This window comes from Alligator mississippiensis, chromosome 6 (assembly GCF_030867095.1).
Source record: "Alligator mississippiensis isolate rAllMis1 chromosome 6, rAllMis1, whole genome shotgun sequence".
In the NCBI taxonomy this organism is placed as follows: domain Eukaryota; kingdom Metazoa; phylum Chordata; order Crocodylia; family Alligatoridae; genus Alligator; species Alligator mississippiensis.
The window spans coordinates 3,951,015-3,971,431 of record NC_081829.1 but is presented as its reverse complement, the minus strand read 5'-3'; the positions used below and the strand labels follow the sequence as shown (position 1 = coordinate 3,971,431).

Genomic DNA, 20,417 nt, shown 5'->3' with positions numbered 1-20,417 from the left:
TTTTAATTTGGAGGAAAGTACAGTTTTGCACATCTCCCCTGTCCTAAAATCATCCCAGATCACTTCTGTCCTTCATTGATACAGCCAACCCAAATGACCACTAGTCCAAATTACTTGGGGTGGTTTTTCTTCTGGAACTCCGATTTCATGTATTCAATCCCCATTTTTCTTACCCTCGCCACATATGTGAGCAGTCGTTTCCATGCACGTCACCTGTGCTTCTGGACAGAGATCCAAAATCGTACTGCCATAGGCAAAACAGCCTGCTAAGCAGGTACTACATTTCATGGCAGAACAATGAAGGAAGATCTCTCTATTCCACCTCTCGTCGTCCCTAGGAGTCGGTTCAACAACTGGAATTCCTTTGTGCGGCTTTGTAATGTAGCAACTGCCAGGCTTATGTTAGTGGTTTTGAGGGGTTAATTGGACCTCAGGAATTAGCAGCCTTGTAAGTCAATAACGGCATGTTATAATGAATGCAATATGTCCCTGGGAAACTAATGCTTCTTAACTCAACTAGTATCATGTGGCCAGGAGCAGATCAGTAACTAGGAAAGAATGTTTTAACTAGAGATGGGCATGAGATACAAACTTGACATCCAGATCCCAACATGCACAAAAGCTTAGGTCCAATGGTTTTAGTTTGTGCCAAATTTAGTTATGATTCTGTTTTTTCTAAATACTGACAGACTTTAGGGCAGGGTGAGCTTCAGATTTAGCTCCTAATGAACACAATGCGGGGAGCGGCTCATTGGAGCGGTCAGTGGGATTACTCACAGGAGTAAGAGCCATTGTGAAGGAGGGCTTCATAATCTAGTCTTTAGTTTGTGGGTAATTTGAATCAGCTGTTACAAAGTAGACAGTTGTCCCTTCATGTGCATCCAAGATTCTCTGGTGTGGTTTGCACTGTGGGCATGAGAGAGTTTCTATTTGTTAAAATTTGAATCTCCTTTTTGCATTCCTAGTATAAACAATAGCTTGAGAAATGAACCTACAGTGAGAGCTATTCTGAGGTTAGAGACATGGGGCTGAATTCAAAACCATCCTTAATTTTTCCCAAATTCTTTCTAGAAGATGCAAATAGATCCACAGAAACTGCATCACTGGAATGAGTGCTGGACTGCAATCAAAAAAAAAATCATCGCGCCTGGCACAGATGTGCAAATAATGAAGGGACCCTACTGCTACTTGGAGAAGGAAATATAAAATGATTGAACATACGTGTCAAAGAAGTAGTGGAGAGTTCAGATAAACATTTTGAATTAACACACAAGCCAAAGGGATCAGCCAATGGAGCAGTTTTCTCCAGATTCTTGTAAGAGAAATTCACCTTGATGGATTGCATCAAAAGTAAGTGCCCTTCTGATGTGGTGTTTTAAGGTCAGTTTTGGAGCTGCTAAATGATGCAGGCAAGTGGAGACCCAAGCTGCAGCTATCTTGTTATTTAGGTTGTAGGACGCGTTGCACAGATCATGGTTTGGACCCAGAGATCCTGTTAAAGGTAAAGCATGAATGCAGTGGTTTTAATCCCATTTGTGGTTATAAATGAACAGGTGCTTGGAGTTTTAGGGCTAAATCTTAGGCCCTCCCTTGGCATTTACTCAGGCAAAACATCCTTTTAAATTATTGAGGGTTTTTGCCTGGGATGTCAAGGTTCGCACTGACTTGAGCTGTATCTCTGCTGAAGTCAGGTGTGAGTATAGCTGCTGTATGAGATACCACAGTACAGCTGCTTTGGGGAGAATTAAACAGCTTTGTTATAGATGCCATCTTGTTGGTCTTGCACTCTCTATGCCTCGTGGCTCTTTCCCAACTTTATTGTTCAAAATCGCCACGGGGACGTACAGCGTGTCCTGTCTATGCATCTCCTTCTCCTCCCCAACCAATATGTGCACAATGGCTGAAGCTTGTTGTGTCCTGCCAGTTCCCCCGTATGATGGCCCTTGTTAGTAGTCTTTCTTACGCCTGGGTAACTCCCACATTCCCTGTTCTTCCCGCTACCAAAGTGGCAGAATATAGGTTAAGTAGCCAGAATGAAAGGCAGCTTCATGGTAGCACTGCAGTGGCAGATGTTGTACAGATATTTTGGAAATTAAAGAGATGACAGCATCTGAAGGAATTCCCCTTCTCCCTTCCACTAGCTGAATGCACAATTCTGTTAGGTTTGCACTATAGTTTATGATGATCTGCAAGAGTGAAGAGACTGAAACCAAAAGAGCACTCTGGCACTGCAATTGCATGGCAGTGTAGCTCTTCACACTGCACATGTAATGTGTAGTTCTCTTCTACCCCTGCATCAGCTCTCAGAGCACTACCTTGGCAAGTTTTTTTTGGTTTGACCTTTACCTTTTTGGACTGAATCCTTCTCTCTTTTGGGACATAAGGCCTGAGGCAATCTCTGAACAAAATTCTGGAGAGAAAAGTGGCTATTGACATCCTGCTGCCACTCCTGGTAGTCTCAGCTTTGCAGCACTACCCTAGCCCACAGTCAGTGCAAGCTGGCTAGCCCTGAAACTGGGCTTCACTGAGTGCAGCTCCTCCAGGAAAAAAGATCAATGGGAAATGTCTGCTTTATTTCCTCGACTAAGCATCAGCATTTGTCACCATGCAGATGGTAGTCACCGTCACCATCAGTGTCGTCTCCATGCTGGCACATTGAAAAAAACACTAGTTTACTTTGCAAAATACAGATGGATAATGGGATGAAACAAGGAATCATAGGAATTGCGCAGCTTGACTCCTTCCAGTAGATCTCCCAGTATGCATGTAGTCCAGCAGTAGATATGCCTGACCAAGGTGCTATGTGGTGGTTTTAAAATATGACAGAGCTATAGGGACAGAAGGCAGAAGTACCTAGATTGTCGGCCAGTGTGACTGCGGATTACTTAACTCCTGCACACAAAGCCCACAACACATTTCAAGTGTAGACACGCCTTGCAGCTTGGCCTCTGTAGTCTCTAATCAGCGCGGCTATTGAAAGCAGATGGGAGGCAGCTGTGTATGTAGCTACTAATGAGCACAAAGCAAAATCGTATGCCTCTTTCTGCCTTCTGTTCCTCAGGTTACTGGCCACGTACTCTTGTGTTGGGGGGACAGACTGAGATGCAGGCTTACCTTTCAGCATCTGGCCAAAATCACAGGATAAATTAAGGCAGTCCAAAGAGGTACTGTTGTGGGAAAAAAAGCCTCCCAAATGGTAAGTAGCTGTATTGAAAGTATGTCCTTTATACATATGTAAGGAGTGTGGGGGGTGGCCCTCAAGCACATATAGTATAGATCTTGTGGGGTTGCCACTCTCCACACATAGTAAGTGGGGAGAGTTTGGAAGGTGATCACTGCCTTGCAGTTGCAGTTCCAATGTGCTCAGTGTGTAATAATGACACCTTTCTGAAAGTCCAGTGGAAAAAAAAAAAGTTGCCTTGCTTGATCTGATTTGTGGAACATACTTTCCAAGATGGATGTAATGGCCGTGCCTGCCAAATGCATCTATGGCACTGAGTTGGTGCAAGTCTGCTAATTGATTAGCAAAGCTAATTAAAACCCCCACACATTCATAAGCAGATTGGGTCAGTGAGCATGCAAATGGTGCTGGGAGCCAGTGTTGGGTGGATATAAATGAATTGTTTGATGAGTAAGATAGGGTGTTGCTTTGCACCTGTTTGAGGAGCGTGTGTGGTGGTGTTTTGCAAGTGCAAATTTTGCATACATTGAAAACGTGCCCCTAGGAGTCTAATTATTGATCTGTTGTTCACATGTAAGACTTTGTCAGTTGGAATCTTACTACTAGTGTTTAAAGAAAAGGCCCCAGCTATAGTGTGTATTTTTTGACTTGGGTCACTATGCAAAGACATCAGTAGAAGACTACTTTACCATTTTATAGGATCTCATTATCTCAAATCTGTTTACCAAAAAAAAGCCTCGCTTCCTGAGTCTGATGTAATGTTAATCCTTTTTATATAGAGGAGAATACTGAAGAATAGAGGTTTAGAGTTTTGTTTTTTTTTCATTTAACAAAAATATGGAAGATCTGGGAATCATTTGATAGGAAATACCAGTTTGTCACAACTTTAATTTTTGGAGGGAGCGTAACAGTTCTGACACAACTTTGGACATTGGGTCTGTGTGGCCCTGAGCAGGTCTTGCAGCTTGCTTCAGAGTCCCTACCTCTGTCCTGGGGAAAATAATAATTACTGCTGAACAGCTGTGAGGCTGTTCAACACTTTGAATATGGAAAACTCTCTTTAAGTGGTAAGTCTTAGCAAACATTGTAGAAAAAGCCCTTGCTCGTATTTGCTTTTGTCTAGCCACAAACGGGGGGTGGGAGGGGAGGAAGGGGACTGTTTCTGACCATTTTAGACCCTTCTAAACTATTTTTTTCTAAACAAGGTAATGCCTGCCAATACTCGAGTAGGGTGGGGGTCATGTGAGGACTGCTGGTAACAGAAACGGATAGAGCTCTTAGCCCTGGCTGTATATTGGCTTTATTCTGATGTGTGGGTTGTGTTGAAGCACAGTACGCCACTGCTACTGACGGAGGGTTTGGAATCGGTCACATGAGCTTCTGCTTTCATCTCATGAAGGTTCAGAGATCTTCCTACTGTTTAGGACAAGTTTCCAGATTATTCTCATTACTGATTCATAGCCAATAAATCTGCCATTAATTGTTGCCTACAGGGCCTCATAACTTGATGAGAGCACTAACGGGATGCTTATTAAATGTTTATGAATACTTTAATGTGCGTGACATTTTTTGTGCTATTGAGGGCCTATGTTTTCAAAAGCAGCTAATGATTTGGGCTGTGTCCCTTTGGAGATGCTCAGCTTCAGACCTACTAAAAGGCCCTTGTTTCAGGAGATGCTCAGAACTTTCTGAGAGCTTAGACCTCATCAGGGCCTGGGTCTTCCTGCCTTGGCAACTTGGGAACCCCAAAAGTGGAGACACCCCGAACAGAGGCCAAGATCTTCTGAGACTGGGGAAGATACTGTGGTGTGTCTTCAACTAGAGGTCAGCACTGATGTCTTGATCATTGCCACGTGGAGTTGGTGAGACGGACCCGCAGCATCGGTTCTGAGGCCTGAGCTGGCAGCAGCCGCATATGGTGAAATAAAAGCACCAGAGCCTTGGCACAGGCATCAGGCTTGGCTTTCCTTTGCCTCCCACCTGAAGCATTGTGGCATGTGTGTCAAGTGGGTACAAACTGCTACTATCTCGGGAGCATTTAAACACAGGGGACTGTAACTCAGCTGTAGTGCTTGTGCCTGCAGTGATCTTGCACAGAGAGGTGCTGTCTTGTGCAGCTAGGTCACGAATGATTTAGGGTTTTGAGCCCTTGAGAAAGGAACACAGCTCTCAGGGGGTGATGATGAATGGGATAATTAAACTGAATTTAGTGGAGACGAGGAAGGGGAATAAGACTTCTAGGTCATGTTTATGCTCAAAAGTTGAACGATATGAACGCGGGTGTAATTAGGGTTGAACAGTTCTCCTTGCCTGGACACACGTGCTGGTATAGCTTGTTCCCTTACAAGTGCATCCATACTAAGGACTGTACAGTAGAGGTAATTTAGTGGAAAGCTGCAACTTTCTGAGATAGTTGTGAACAGATACAAGCCAGGCCTGAAGCACTGGCAGCTAAGGGTGGGAAGCTTTGTCTACTCGTGCTCAGTAGGTACAGGAGGCTGCTGCAGACATCACCTGGAGAGCATTGTCTTCAGCTCAGGCACAGGCTCATGATTTTTGGCCTGAGGATCTCTGGTTCAGCCCCAACAGAGGGGTCATTATAGGGTGCTTGGAACAGAGGGACTCATATAGCCGTGATCCAGGAGGCAAAGGAGAAGGGATGCATTGGGGGCACCAGCATCAGAAACATTTGTTCCTTTAAATCTGTAGATTAATTCTGCTTCCTCCATTTCTTCTCCCTTGCCGGTTCTTTGCTTTACTTTTTTATAGACTCTGAAATTTGTACCAGATTTTTTTTTTTTCTTACTGCTCAGTGAAACTAGCTTTTATTTTGCAAGAAGGAAGAACCCAACTGAAAACCTTGGTACCTCGCCCCTGCTGGGTGAGAAAGTGCCAGCACGGGCTCTTGCTTGCTATAAAAGCAGCCCAGCAGGCATCGGGATCCCCTTTGACATCTCAGTTAAAGCTCTATTCACTAGCAACTCTATTTTGGCTTTCTCGGTGCTGAAGCCATGAAAATTGGCTCCATACCCAGCTGGCTGACTCAGCAAGATCCCATCCGGCCTTTTGCAAAAAAAAATCTGTGTGAGGGTAGGAGGAGGTGGGAGAGTTCAAGCAAGTGATTTCTTCTCCTTCAGGAGCCTGCTAATCCTGTAGAGGTTATTCATTCCCCTCCTGAGCCAGGAATCCCCCAGGCCCTTCATTTGCTAGGGAGTTGCTCCTCTCTGAAGTGAGCTCCGCGGCCTTAGATCAAAATGAAAACCAGCCCAACCTCACAAGGGGTTTTCCCCCCCTACACACACATTACCTGAACTCCTGCCCACTGTCTGACTGTGTTTTTTTCTCTCTCTTTGTGGGAGGCCTGAAGACTCTTGATCTCTTGAAAGGTTGTGTTGGCCTGTCCAGGACATCTAGATCTTTCAACAACTCCCTGGCCGACAAATGTGGTTGTCCAGCTCCTGTCAGCGTTTCTGTCAATATTTTTTTACCAACAGCACAGATTACAGTCTGTGCTTGCAGGGGAAAGCTGCACGCAGCCGAAATCTCTCATACTTGGAAGCTTTTTCCCTAACAGGCTGGGAGTCTCCCAAGCACATTGCTTGATGATATATTTTTGGGCACCTTCAGCATCTTTCTTCACTGGTAAATAGGACGAAAGAGAATGGAATTTCCTTCTTTTGCTTGGTTAAAACCCAGTATTAATCGCAGTTAAAGGCACAGCACTGACTTGAGTTTGGCTTAGATTTTAATGCTTGTAAAACTGCACACCAACAGGACAGTTCTGTGACCTGACTAGTGATTTCTCTTGCAGTTTTTGCAGCTCAGAGCAGTGTCATGTTGACATCCTGAAAGTACAAATTTGGCGCCAGTCAAAAATGAAAGGGACTTTGACGTCCACTGTTTTAATGGAGGCGATGGACCAAGGGAATGAATGGCAGGTGGCACACTTAAGTCTGTAAGATCTTTGAGGCCTGGACCAGATATTTTAGTTTGTACAGCACCTTGCACTACTACAGATGTGGAACGAGAGATTGAAGAAGATACCTGACGGTGGAAAAAAGGACATTCCAGCAGCCAAGTCCTTACCACCGGGGGTTGACGAACCATGGCAAAGGTGGCGATGTCTCAACCGCCTCGTACCCGAGTCGGATGCTCCAAGGGACTAACGAAGAAGTGGGGCTATACCATTGGTTCAGCCACCTGTGACTGGCACAGAACCTCGGACTATGCAACACCTGGTGTAACGCCCACTGCTTGAAGGCACACGTATAATGAAAGACCTTGCAAAGTACAACAATTGAGCACAGGCGTGTGTAATGGTCAAATATGGTGTAAAGAAGCACCTTGCACTGGGGGAGAAGGGTTGTTGGCTATAAATGGGGGTCCTAGATGTTAGCACAGTACCAATAATATAAGAGTAAAACTGATTTTTTTTTATAAGTTCTTCTAGTTTTGATCATCTGAGGGCTTTGGCAAGACTTATGAAAAGTTGCCAGCTCAGACTTTGCCCATGTAACCTGTACTCATTTGAGGAGCACCAACGCATGCCAGAAAGGCAAGACTGATCACAGCCAGTGCATCATTTCATAAATCACTGGTGATGAAAGACTTGATTCCTCTCACCTGCAGTTCATATTCAGGCATATCTGTAGTGACTTCAGTTGATTTAGGCCAGTGGAAGGAAGAGACGGAGCACAGGCCCAGGACAGCTTATTGGTCAGCTGAGGAGAAAAAGAAAACCACGCTGTTTGTGGGAATGGGTGTAGAGAATTTTGCAAGCCTGATCTATGGGAATTTGGTAATATTAGGTAAGGAGATGTAAATGGACCCCCAAGGTGTCAATGCAGCAGAGAAGGAGGTCCATACAGCTCTCCAAGTGAAGGTAAACCTGTGTCCTAATTCATATTACAGTAAGACTGTGGTACTGGGAAAGATGATCCCTGCTCACAGCCTTTCCAATCTAAATAGGCAAGATAGATTTTGGGTGGGGAAAAAGGAAGGATGATTAACTCATTTAACAGAGGAGAACAGGCACAGAAGCTGAAGGGACTGGGCCAAGGTCCACAGGGAGTTGGTGTCAGAGCCAGAAATAGACCCTCTGCCCTTGCCAGAGGCTGGTGTCACTGTGTTACCCTTCGGCCTATTTTTGCCCTGCCAGATCAGCACAGCACGCTGGCTTTGAACAGCTGGAGAGTCCCATGCCAGATGCCTGATCCTCCCTGTACTTGCACCAGTGTAAATGGGCAGTAACTGCAGAGTGATCCCGGGACTCCCCCAAGTGAAGCTGGTGTAAGTGAGGAGTGAAGCAGCCCCCCGAGGACCTGCAGTGCACAGTGTCCCGTTTAAGCCAAGGGCTCGGCTGATTTTTCACTTGATCCGTTGTTTATTTTGCTTGCGTTCGGGAGCTGAATGGGAATATTTCAGTGCTGCGCGGCGAGTGCCTGGAGCTGGGAGGAACACTGGCGTTTGTATTCTGCTGCAGTGGAAATTGAACTGGACTTGTCGCTCCCAGCCTTTCTTCACACTTGCAGGAGCATTAGCTATGGTCAGCATACAGATTCCCCGCAACTCTGCACCTGGGGATTTGGGCTGAGTTTCCTGCCAGGCTCTCGTTTTTCATCTTCGAAGCTGAACCTATTAATACTTTTGTTGGCAAGTGCAAAAAAAAAAAACAAAAAAAAACCAGGGGTGGGGGAGGCAAGAGAGGAAGGGGGAAAACAGCCTGACGGTTTTAATCCTCTCCTGTAAAAACAGCTGATTCAGATCCTTAATATCTTGATGTGGCAGAAAGAAGTTGGTTGAGCGCTTGTGGGCTGAGTCGCACTGTTTGTGCAGGAGAGAGAAGGGGCCACGGGTTCTTGAAACAGGGGAACATCTTGGTGCTCCCTTTCTTGGGAAGGCTTCGTTTGCTTTTGAAGTGATACAGTTGTGATAAAGTGCCAGGTTAACAAGGCAAAAGGCTGCGCTCCTCTGTTTTCCTATCACGCCGATCTCGCCTGCGTGGTGGCATTTTCCAGACGTGCCCAGACCGCATGGCTCGACCTGGGGCAGAGGAGAGCACCTCCTCCTCAGGGGTGAGGCAGTAATTCAGTCTCCACAGCCCATTCAGCTTTTTGCTTCTGCCAGTAAAGGAGGCCATGTAATGCCAATAGCCCTGGTGGTTTTGGAAGAGTCTTGTTATACCTTAAGCAGTGGATGAAGAGGAAATAACTAGGAAATAATAGGATTAGCTCCAAGCTCCGATCTCCCACGTTGATGCTGATATTAGAGTGGGTGAAAGATGTTCCTTGTTGTTTCAGACTTTCCTGAGCGGGTGAGCATGGCGGTTTTGAATAAAAGTGAACAAGCCCCCTCCAAAAAAGAGTCTTTTCAACAATATGAAATTCAGCCCCACCCCAGCAAAGAGAAACACTTTACCCGCTGTGTAAGTCGCACAGCAGACCTACGCACTGCAGCAGCTTTGTGCTGTTATTCTGCATAGGGCATAATCTTACCCAGCAGTGTGAATAAATAGCACTAGTAAAGTCAATGGGACCTATGAAAAAACACACCGCTGCAGGACTCTTTTGAGAAGCAGTGTGTTGCAGTGACTGGGTATTAGCCTCTAGAGCTGGGAAAATAATGGACTCTGGTTCAGTGGCCAAACCAAAAAAACAGGAGGGGGGGGGTCAGTTTGAGCTAAACTCTGGGGGCATTTACAGAAATGGAAAACAAAAAAAAAAATCCAGTTGGGATCAACCAAAACCAGTTCTCCTGACCCCAGGCAAAATATTGTAGTTAATTTCTTGGACTTCTTAAATCCTTTCAAATTTAGGTCAGATCTTAAACAAAAACAGTAATTTCAAAACGAAAAGTCCATAAATATATAGATAGATATAATGTGTGTGTGTGTGTGTGTGTATAAGTAAATGTAATATTCCTAAAGAAAAAATGGTTCCCTCAGCTTTAGTAGCCTAATTGCACTTCTCCCCCCAACCTGCTGTGCAACCTTGAACAAGTCGTTTGACCTCTTTGTGCCTTGGATTCCTCTTGCCCTTTGCCTGTCAGAGAGCTGTGCTCGTTGGATGTTTGGGCTAGAACCTTTCCCAAGCCACAAATTAACTCGGATTCTTATTTTTAAAGTAAGAATAAAAATACTTTGCATTTGAAAGCCAAGAGCCTCTAAGGGGTTTTGTGAACTTGAATCAAAGCCTTGCAGCACCCCCCGGAGTAGAACTATATCCAGTTTGCAGAAAGATGAGCTAGGACATAGAGAAGTTAAGCAGCTAGAGAAGCCCTGAGCTGTAGACCCCCCAGTGCTAGGCACGGGTTACAGAGCAAATTGGGGCAGAGCTGGCATTAATCCTGATTCTTGACTCCCAATCCTTTTAAGACCCCCTAGACTCTGCTTCCTTGTCAGTACGGCACCACCCAGAGCCTGTTGATTTTGGTGAGTTCTGGATCGGACCCTGCAGTTGCCATTCTGTAAAATATCTCGGCATCTTTAATTGGAGACAGAACAGGGTAGAGATTCTTTCACAGGGAGGCAGGAAGGAAATGGATCCCCTTAAAATCAGATCTGCATTATTGCTAATGGCAAAATAATCCACAGTTGGAAATATGCGGAGCTTGGCTAAGAAATGGTTAACGTTTATTCAATTCACCTGTATATTTTCATAAACCTTCAGATAGCAATCGAGAATGCAAGGAGCTGTATATTTAAGGGTCAGAATTTGCCAAAAGTGTACCACAAGTCAAACTTTTAAAAGCAAAGTTTATTTGTAAAATTGCAGCAAGTCAAACTATCTCCTATTAATGGATGAGTCTCTTTTCAAGTCTTTTTGTCCCACAGTTTTAAACTAATTGGTCTTGGGAAGAGTGAAAAGAAATCATGAAGAGGGGCTTGTTTTTAATCTAATAACATTTGCCTACAGGCAAAAAATGCTTATAGCTCATCAGGCTACAGCTTAACACTACTTTGTGTGCTGGCTTATAGAAGAGTCTTTGTTGACTTTCTTGTTTAACCTCCCTTTGTTCTGAAGCTGATCAAAAAAAAATGTTTAACACGTGGGTAGTTTTAAAAGGAGTAGCAATGGTAGGGGAACAGTACTAATTACCAGAGGTTTGGTAATTATGACAGCAGATTTGCAACTGCAACTCTAACAAGGGGATTGCAGACACCTGGCCACCACAGCGGAAGGCACCTTTCCTCCCTGGGGAGATTTAGATTATGTGTATCCCACATCCTAGGCAAAGCTGTCACGCCTCTGATGAAACAAGTCCTGTCCACTCCCACTGTTCTGTCTGCACCCTCGCTCACCAAAGGCCTGGGCACCCCAGTGAAGGCCACATCTCTGTCTAGTTAAGGTGTCCCTCCTGGCATCAGATGCCACTGAACTGTGGGATCTGTGCAAATGTGATCAGGTACTCCTTTTAAAAATAATCTGCAAGGTTCTCAGACTCCTCCTTCAAGGGGACAGTTGAATTTTCCTGGTATTTTGGCAGTGTTGGGAGAGCAAACACCATGTAACTTTTATACCTGTGCAAAAATAAATACATCTCTGTGCTCTAAACCCTTTATTCTACAAAATTAAAAAAAAAAGCAGGGGCTTTTGGCTATAGCTTAATTTCCTAGCTGCCCCACACACTTCCTGTGTGACCTTTGAACAAGTTATTTCATCTCTCCCTGCCTGCAGGTCTGCAGAGGTAAAATGCAGTGGTGAAGCCATTCCTGGGACTTCCCACGGTAGTTGCTTTTGAGACCGTGGGGCTTGAAAGTGGCCTTTGGGTTTGATTGTGAGGAGCTCGCTACTGGATCTCTGGGTATGGAGCTTGTGGGTGGGTGAGGGCTTGGTGTCACAGTGCATTTATGTGGGTGTAACTTCCATTGGTTTGGTTTGCTAATGTGAGTTACGCTGGGATCTGGAGCGGACAGACACACAGCTCTCCCATGATAACTGTACATGGAAAGTGACTCAGTGTCTCACCCATGCTGCTGGAAAGATGTAGTGGAAACAGGGGGGTGGTGTCCATCGTACTCCATTTCCAGCCACTGGCCACAGGGATTGCACTGACTTTAAAATGCCTCATATTCACGCTGGACATTACAGTGAGCTTGCTCTTGCCTGTTTCTTTCCCTGGGAGAAAAGCACACTTGTGCCAAGGAAGGTAAAGTTGTGTGACCTTGAGCAGGTTGCTTTACCCTTGCCATCTGTAACAGTAACACTGCTGGGGATGTTGTGGGTCTTAATTAGCTTAATGTCAGCAAAGCACCTTGGGATTCCCGTATGAAAGGCTGTACAGAAGTGGACTATTCTAGTCCAGCATGTTTAGGAGAGCATTTTATTACATCTTTGGGTGCAATATTGAGTTGATGGATGCAGATGCAAGTAACTATTCTTAGTACAAATGTAAAATTTTACAAAAGTTAATTGCAAAAAATGATTTAATGTTTTTATTTCTAGTGGCAGGCAGGGAGTTGGGTAGTTTTTATACATCCACTTGTTACTCAAAGGTTCCCGGCATAGAACACTTTTAGAAGCTAATAAAAGAGTCTATATTAAGTCTGAATCTTAAATTAGCCATGGTGGGCCAGGCTTATTACTGATGTAACACCAGCGAAGCTAATGATGCTTTTGGATTGGTGCCACTAGACATCTTGCTGGTAACAACTCTCTCTTGATGGCCACAATGGGTGCATCTACACCACATCCCTAGTATGTCCCCACAGTGTCACATCCTGTTCATCTACTCCCACTCATATGCCCCAAACCCAGAAATGCACCCATGCCACCATTCTGCAGGTGTCCCCACATCACCCTCAAGGATGCCAGAGACCGAAGCCTTGAGAATGAATCCATGTGGATGTCCCCAGAGCAGCTTCACTGGCACATGTGTTTCTAGGTTTGGGGAATGTTAGCTGGAGAGGAGGATGGAGCATGTCCTGGAGTATCCCCGCTTGGGAACCACTGAGATGTGGTGCAGATGTGCCCAGTGATCTGCATCCTCAAGTTCCTTATTCCCTTTTTCATTCCACTTTTATTGTTTATACCCCTTGCTTTCCCTGTCATTATTCGGGCTTGCCATGTACTCTAATACAGTCAGGGCTTATACTAGGTGCTGTTTTTGATGTGAAGGTGGTGCCTGCTCCAAAGAACTTAGTCTAAGAGTGGGCAGGGCATTGCAGAGATGGAAATAGCAATTGTCCCCATTTGATAGATAACAAAACTGAAGTTAAGCACATTAGCTTAAGCTATCTTTGCCAGTCAGTGGCAGAGCTGGCTTCAAAATGCATTTCTCTTGACTTCCAGGCCAGTTCCCCAACTGTAGCACTCGTTGCCTTCCAGCTAAGTCACTGAATAAAGAACTAAATAGAAGTAGAGTAATGCTGTAAATATTTGGGCACCAGGGTCCGGTGCAGAGCCTGGTGGGAATTTTTTCTATTGCTCTTTGGGCTTTGGATTAGGTTGCAGGCGCTTAAACAAATGCATGCTAGTGTATTTGCACAAAAATACCTCTTTGAGGGGTTAGCAGGCACAGGTATGAATGACATTTGTTTGGGTTTATTCAAATATCTTGGCACCAGCAAAGCCCTCTGAAATGAATATTTGATAAATAAGAAATAAGAGTGTGCCAGACAACTGTTTAATTTGGCTGCTTATTGTGAAGCGTGGCTACCTGCCAGCTCTGGGCTAGCACAGGTATTGTTCTCTGCACGCAGGCTAGTAAACTCCTTGCTAGCGAAAGAATGCTGCTTAACATGGGCGCTCCGGCCCCAGTAAGCGGTATGAGGTTGGCCTGGGCTGCTGGCACAGATCGTGATGGCATGATGAAACGCAGCTCTATTCCAGACAGTGGGGCCTTTTGTTAAAGTTGGACTTCTGGTCCCTTTCCACCTTCTGCTAATGTGACACTAATGCAGCAGAAAGAGCATCAGTCTAGTGATGGGAAGGAAGACGGGGGGGCTTTGAGAAGATGTCTTTTCTTTTCCTTGACACCACCCAAAATCCACGGGTGTCATGTGTATGCATGCACCAGGGGCTCTCAGAGAGGGCTGTATTCTGCCTTGGAAAGGGAGTGATTTGCTTTAAGTTGTGGTGTGGCCAGGCCTCAGGGGATCACTCACATCGGCATGCAGAGGTAGTTTTCCCTGAGCCTGGTAGGTGACAGGTCCTCCATGCAGACGGATGGAGGTGGTTCTCCGGGGTCCACCTACCAGCAGGCTCTCCAAGCCCTTGAGGCACGTCTCCGTGGTAAACTTGCCTCACCTGGGAGTGGAGCCCTTAAGCATGTGGCGCAGCTGTGGGTGAGCTGACAATGAAAACCTAGGTATGGGCTAATTGGCTCAGTGACTCAGCAGTGCTGATTAGCCACTTCTCCCAAAGTGGCTACCTGCTTCCGTGTTGGGAGGAAGCCTCCTTTGGTGCAGCTTGTTTGAGAGTGCTTCTGCAACTTGTAGTTGGCTTCCATTCCTGATGGACCCTGCTTTCCTGAGCCTCGTCTTTTGTTCTTTTCTTCAGGCAGCTCAACCTGCAATGTTAAGCTACATCTTGGATGCTGCCTGTGGGTCCCTAATCCCCTGCTCTGTGGGACAAAGCAAGGAAAAGGAGCTGATAGAATGTGTCTCCCTTCACGTAGAGCGATGGGATAATGAAGGGTAGCTGTAGGTAAGTCCTAGGCAACAAAACGCCACACATTCAACTACAACATCCACAAAATAAGAAATAAAAAAACATTCGACTACCATAGATTTGGAGAGTCGATACAGCCCTCTCTGAAATGAATGGGGCAGTGCACACATCTTAGACCTGCTGTTTCAGGCTCTCTGCAGATTCAGGCATGTATTACAGATGCTTGACATACTGTCTTCATAACTGTAAGGCTGGAAGCATGCTTTAAAAAAAAATAATTTTTTTAAAGGAAGCAAATATGCCACTGAAATTTTAGGCCATAATTCTGTAGCTAGGGGTAAATTCTACTCTGAAAAAGTCAAGTATTATTACTTAGTCAGCACATCTAAAGATCTGGTTTATGGCAAAATAATTTCCTTGGACTGGGCAAGGACCTTGTCTCTTAGGCAGTGCTTTGTACCAAACTGCCTCTGTAGCTAGAAACTGGAATAAAGGTAGAAGAGAGTTTGAAATGCTTCTCTTCTGAGTGATGGGTTATTTCTGGTGCTGAGTTATACAGGTGCCTTGCTGTGTTGGGCGCCCCTTGTTTGTGCTTTTTTTTTCTTCCCAGTGAAAAACCCACCTATTTTATTCTACCCACATTTTTCCACATTTTTTCCCACAGCCCCGATTTGGATCAGCTACCATGTTTCCAAAGCCACAAGAAAACATCATATTTTTAAATAAAACCTCAGGGTAAATAAAGGGTAACGGTGTTGCATTTATATTTAATGCATTCTGCTTCTATTGACTTTACTACATGTTTTTAAAAAATCCAGTGTAGTTTTCTGCAGATATAAGATAGAAAAGTGGAGAACATTTTTTAAATGTTCTGAAAACATTCCATCATTCATAGGAATCAAAGACCCATTGAAAACTACAGAACCCCTTACATTCAAGGTTTTAATGAAAACCAAATTTTTCATTCCCTGTGTTTTTCTTTGCAAGGATTTCCAAGGGAATACAACTGAACTAGGGGGCTGATTTAAGGAACTTGGCTAAAGTTTCTCATTGCCCAATAGGGCTTTTACTGTGTTTAAAAAAATGTTTTTAGGATAATATAGCCCTCATATTTTTATACTTGTCAAAGGTCTCCATACTCACCCCTCCCCTTCCATCAGAGCTGAGCTGTTTTTCACTGAAAAATAAATCACCTCTATGAAATGGGGGCCATGGAGATTGCAATATCTGTAGTTATTTCCAATGTTGGGTTTGTTTTTCTGGGGGTGGGGGGTTGGACATAGTGCAGCCCTTTGTAGGTACACGTCCATTCACAAAGAGAGACTGTCTTCTTCCTTAGACTGGTGATTTGGAAAGGAAGGATTCTCCTAGGACTTTGGCCAATATACAAGAGTTGATAACTGATCACTTAGCAACTGCTGTAGTCTGCATACAAGAACAGAAACTTTGATTTTAGGCCACAAGCACCCCCAGCATGGCAGAGGTGGTTGCTCTGAGGGGTGTTTGAGGCTAGTCCTGCCCAAAGCTGGGAGTTGTTCACTTTTATGTTCATTTCCAGGGGAGCTCTCATGATGGATGAGAAACGAGTGGTCCTTGGTTCTGTCACTGGAGGGAGACTCAGGGATCAAGATTAATTTCTGTGGTCTGCCATAGATTTCCTACTTGATCTCAGGCAAGTCATTTACCTTCTCTGTGCCTCTGTTCCCTGCCTTTAACGTAAAGATGATGATACTTCCATTCTCCATGGAGAATGATGCCTTCCATGATTACTTGTGCCTCTGGTATGTAGCCGTAAGCTCTTGGGTGTGTGGACTGATTTGTTCGGTGTCAATGCAACACCTAGTACAGCTGGGCCCAGAACTCAGTTGGAGCTAACCTGCAGTCCTGCCATGCTGTTACTAACAGCAGTGGATCATAGAAAATGAGGGTTGGAAAGGACCTCAAGAGGTCACATCTAGTCCAGCCCCCTGCTCAAAGCAGGACCAGCCCCAACTATATTGTCCCAGCTAAGGCTTTGTCTAGCTGGGTTTTTAAAACTTCCAAGGATAGAGACTCTACAACCACTCTGGGTAACCTGTTCCAGTGCTTTACTACCCTCCTGGAGAGTTTTTTTCCTTATATCTAACCTCAACTTCCCTTGCTGCAACTTGAGACCATTGCTCCTTGTTAGTCTGTTACAGAGATGACTTTCACCCATGCAATTTGCATCCTGGTTTTAAAGCCCTGTGAAGTTACGGGTATTCCAGCTTTAGGCCCATTCTGACTTCAGACCTGTGCTGGCTGTTGGCAGTGTTTATTAGGTATGCTGAAATGCAGTTAGAGGATGTAACAGTGCAAGCTCAGATACCTGGACGATGAGCCCAAGACAGAAAAAGCTTCATCCTCTTTATTGCTAACCAGTGGTATGAAATAGGAGTGTCCCTACCTGATCAACTAGTTCAATCTTCTCGGTCCCATGAATAGGGCTAAGCACAAAATGCTTTTCTCATCTTGTGAATATTTTCAAGGTATAAAACATTTTTCCAGCCAGAATTATGTTGAAAATTTTCCTGTCCAACATCTTCAAATCCTTGCACTTCTGAACTTGTACTGGTCTCTAACTATGGAAAAGGAGGAGACCTGTCCTGGGAGTTAGATGGGAGCATTTCCCTTAGGGTCTTTCATCCTTTTCTGAAACAACTGGTTCCAGTCACTTCCAGGGCTAAAGGGACCTTGGATTTGGTCCAGTCTGGCAAGTCCCATGGTCCTGAAGTCAGGGGTTATTCCACATGCCAAGTCTGACCCCTTGTCCATCCTCGACCTCCCTGACCCCTGGGCTCCCTCCACATGCTTGGTTCTCTGTGCTGCATGCTTGCCACATTCTGCACATCCCCAGCACCTTTTACCTGGTGATCTCTAAGCCCCTTCTACAAAAGCTAACGGCCTGAGTCTCACCTGTGCTGGAGGGGCACCACATCTCTGTTGTATAGATGCAAAGGCTGAGGCACAGAGGGGCAAAGAGACTTGCTTGTGGCCACACAGGTTGTTAGTGATGGAGCCAGAAATGAAACCCAGGAACGATGGCTCCTGCTGCCATGTGCTAACCACTAGACCACACATTGTAGACCAAGGGGGAGGGAGGTGTGCATTGAGAATTAGCAACACCGAGCATTGCGGAAGGAAAAGACCAAGGACCCCTTAGGTATTAATCTCAGACATGGTTAGTCCTCTCATTAACATTGCCCGTTAGAACAATTCATTCTTTCAGTCTGGCTTAAACACCCAACTTTACTTTACAGCCCATTTCATTTATGGCCAAGAAATGAAATTACTGTATCGGTTTCATTGCGTGCGTCGAAACCTGGGTGTTCCACATTCATAAGAAACCAAATGTCTGCAAAGATAAACAACAATACCTGCCAAGCTGGTGAAGCCCTTGCTGCAGGCTGCAGCCCCCAAGATCCGGCTCCCCAGGCCCCGCACAGCGTCGCTTTTCTGAGGGAACAGCGGAGGATTAAGGTACTTGGGCTTCGGAGGGCGTTCGTACTGAGACAGGGACAAAGCTCTGCTCTGGGAGGTCTCTCCAGGCCAGGTAGGTCACTCTCTCTCCAGCAAAAATGGTCCCAATTTGAAAATAGTGCTCGGGGGGCCCTAGGGCCTTGCAACTTCCTAGAGTGGAAAGGAAATTCCCCCACCTAGTAGCCCTGTTCTGAAATGTTCCCTTTGGAGGCAGGCCAGAAACCAAGAGGAATTTGCAGAGGGTCTGGGACGTTGAAATGAAGGGTCAGATTCTGCAGTGCCCACCACAGTGGAGCCGCTGCTGAAATGAGACTAGGATCGGACCCAAAGCCTTTCATTTCACTAGGCTCTACAGCTTACAACGCAGCTGCCACTTCCTGTCGTTTCCTCTTTCCTCAGCCTGGACTCTGAGTTCTGCTTGACAGCTGTATGTCCTGGGGGAAACCCTGATGACTTCCTTGGAGGTCTTGTGGATTTACCCCAGCACAGAAGCAAGCACAACACAATGCAGACCTACTCGGGTTAGCTTAAGCCTAGCTGCTTTAGGTATGGATAGCAGATTGGCCCTGACGACAGGGTAATCTATGCACCTTCCACGCTCTCCTCTCACTGCCTGCTCTGTCACAGACTTCCTGGGTGACTTGGCAACTCCAGTGTGCCTCGGTCTTCCATCTGCAACAGGAATGCTGTGACCCCTACGTTCTCCCATGCTTTGTCCATTTGCGGTCAATTTTGGGGGGCCTGGGCTCCCTCCCATTTATGAACCTGTGTAGGGCCTTGCACAATGAGCCCTCTAGCCCTTTGGGTCCTCAATGCACTGCTACTGTTCCATGCAACCTCATTCTGGTAAGGCTGTGGAATGGGATAGCTCCAGGAACCCACTGAGGGAGCAGGAGGTTGGAGCTGGCAATGTCGCAGTGAGACTTGTTTTATTAAATCAAAGGAGGATGTTGAGTCCTAGCGTACGGAGGAGAGAATGGCTCCCTCTGCACAGGAGAGGGCTGAATAGTCAGAAGGGGACCCTGACCATCAAATGGGGCACCCAGCTTATCCCAGGCCTGCAGGAATATGTTTTTGCTTCTTCAAACCCCTCATTCCTAGCAACTTCCACAGCTGACCTGGTGGCAGGGATCCTTTCCATAGGGCTCTTGACATTGCCTCAGGCTGCTCATCCTTCTCCTATATTGCTTTGATAGGTAGGTAGTCATCGAGAGAGAGAAGAATCTTTTTTCTGAATAAGCTGTGATGGTGAGCCGCATCTTAAGGGGCCACCCAAAAGACCAGCTGAACTTTAGCTGGGTCTTTCAAAAGTGGAATGACATTTAACTGGGCTCCAGAAAGCAGGGGGCTTCGTGCTGCAGACTGAGGGAGGTCTGCTGAGCTGTGCCAGTGCCCTTTGCATGAAGTGAGTTTGTTTAAAAAAAGAACTAAACTGCTTGGGTTACAGGGAGGTGACAAACAGCTCCGCTCAAGAAGTGAGGTCACACAGGAACCCACACCTCTTGCAGTACGTCTGGTAATAGGTGTGACCGCACACCTTGGGAACTGTGTATGTTCATAGGCTTTAAAGCCAGAAGGGACCACACTAGGAGCATCTAGTCTAAAGTCCTGCAGGATACGGGCCAATGAGTGTCACCAAATGTCTCCTGAAGTGGAAGAAATTATTATCTGCTATGGGGAAGGTTTGATTCCACTCCCGTTTGAGTTGATGGAAAAAAGCTCCCATTCAGTTTAACTGGGCAAGATCAAGTTGTTAGTGAGTACTGCTGAGTGCCACAGCATGGCTGGATCCCATGGATGATCCACAGAAAATAAGTGGTTTTAATCAGAAGTATAGGACTGGAAGGGACCTCCTGGGCCATGAAGTCCCGTCCCCTGCATTCGAGGCACCTGCTGTTTGTCTGAAGAGTCCACAAGAACATCCACTCCAGCCCCTTTCCCACATACCAGCCACGGAGCCTGATTTAAAAAAACCTACAGTGAAGTGGAAGGACAAAGGCCGCCACTGCCGTGGCTGGGAATGGGTTAATGAAATTTAGGCCAAGGTTAGGATAGTTGTGCTTTCGGAGTAAGCTCTGGAGAGACAACATTGTGCTCAGAGTGCATGGGTATGTGTCTGGCTATATCAG

The 20,417-nt window shown here is 45.7% G+C and overlaps 1 long non-coding RNA gene across 1 annotated transcript; it reads left to right on the top strand.

Annotated features, from left to right (window-relative positions):
• The first annotated feature begins 1,078 nt into the window (after window positions 1-1,078).
• On the top strand, window positions 1,079-16,527 carry LOC109286013 (uncharacterized). Its single transcript, XR_009462919.1, has 4 exons — window positions 1,079-1,350; window positions 3,062-3,196; window positions 14,680-14,826; window positions 16,349-16,527. It is a non-coding gene; the product is annotated as an uncharacterized LOC109286013 (long non-coding RNA).
• Window positions 16,528-20,417: the final 3,890 nt, after the last annotated feature.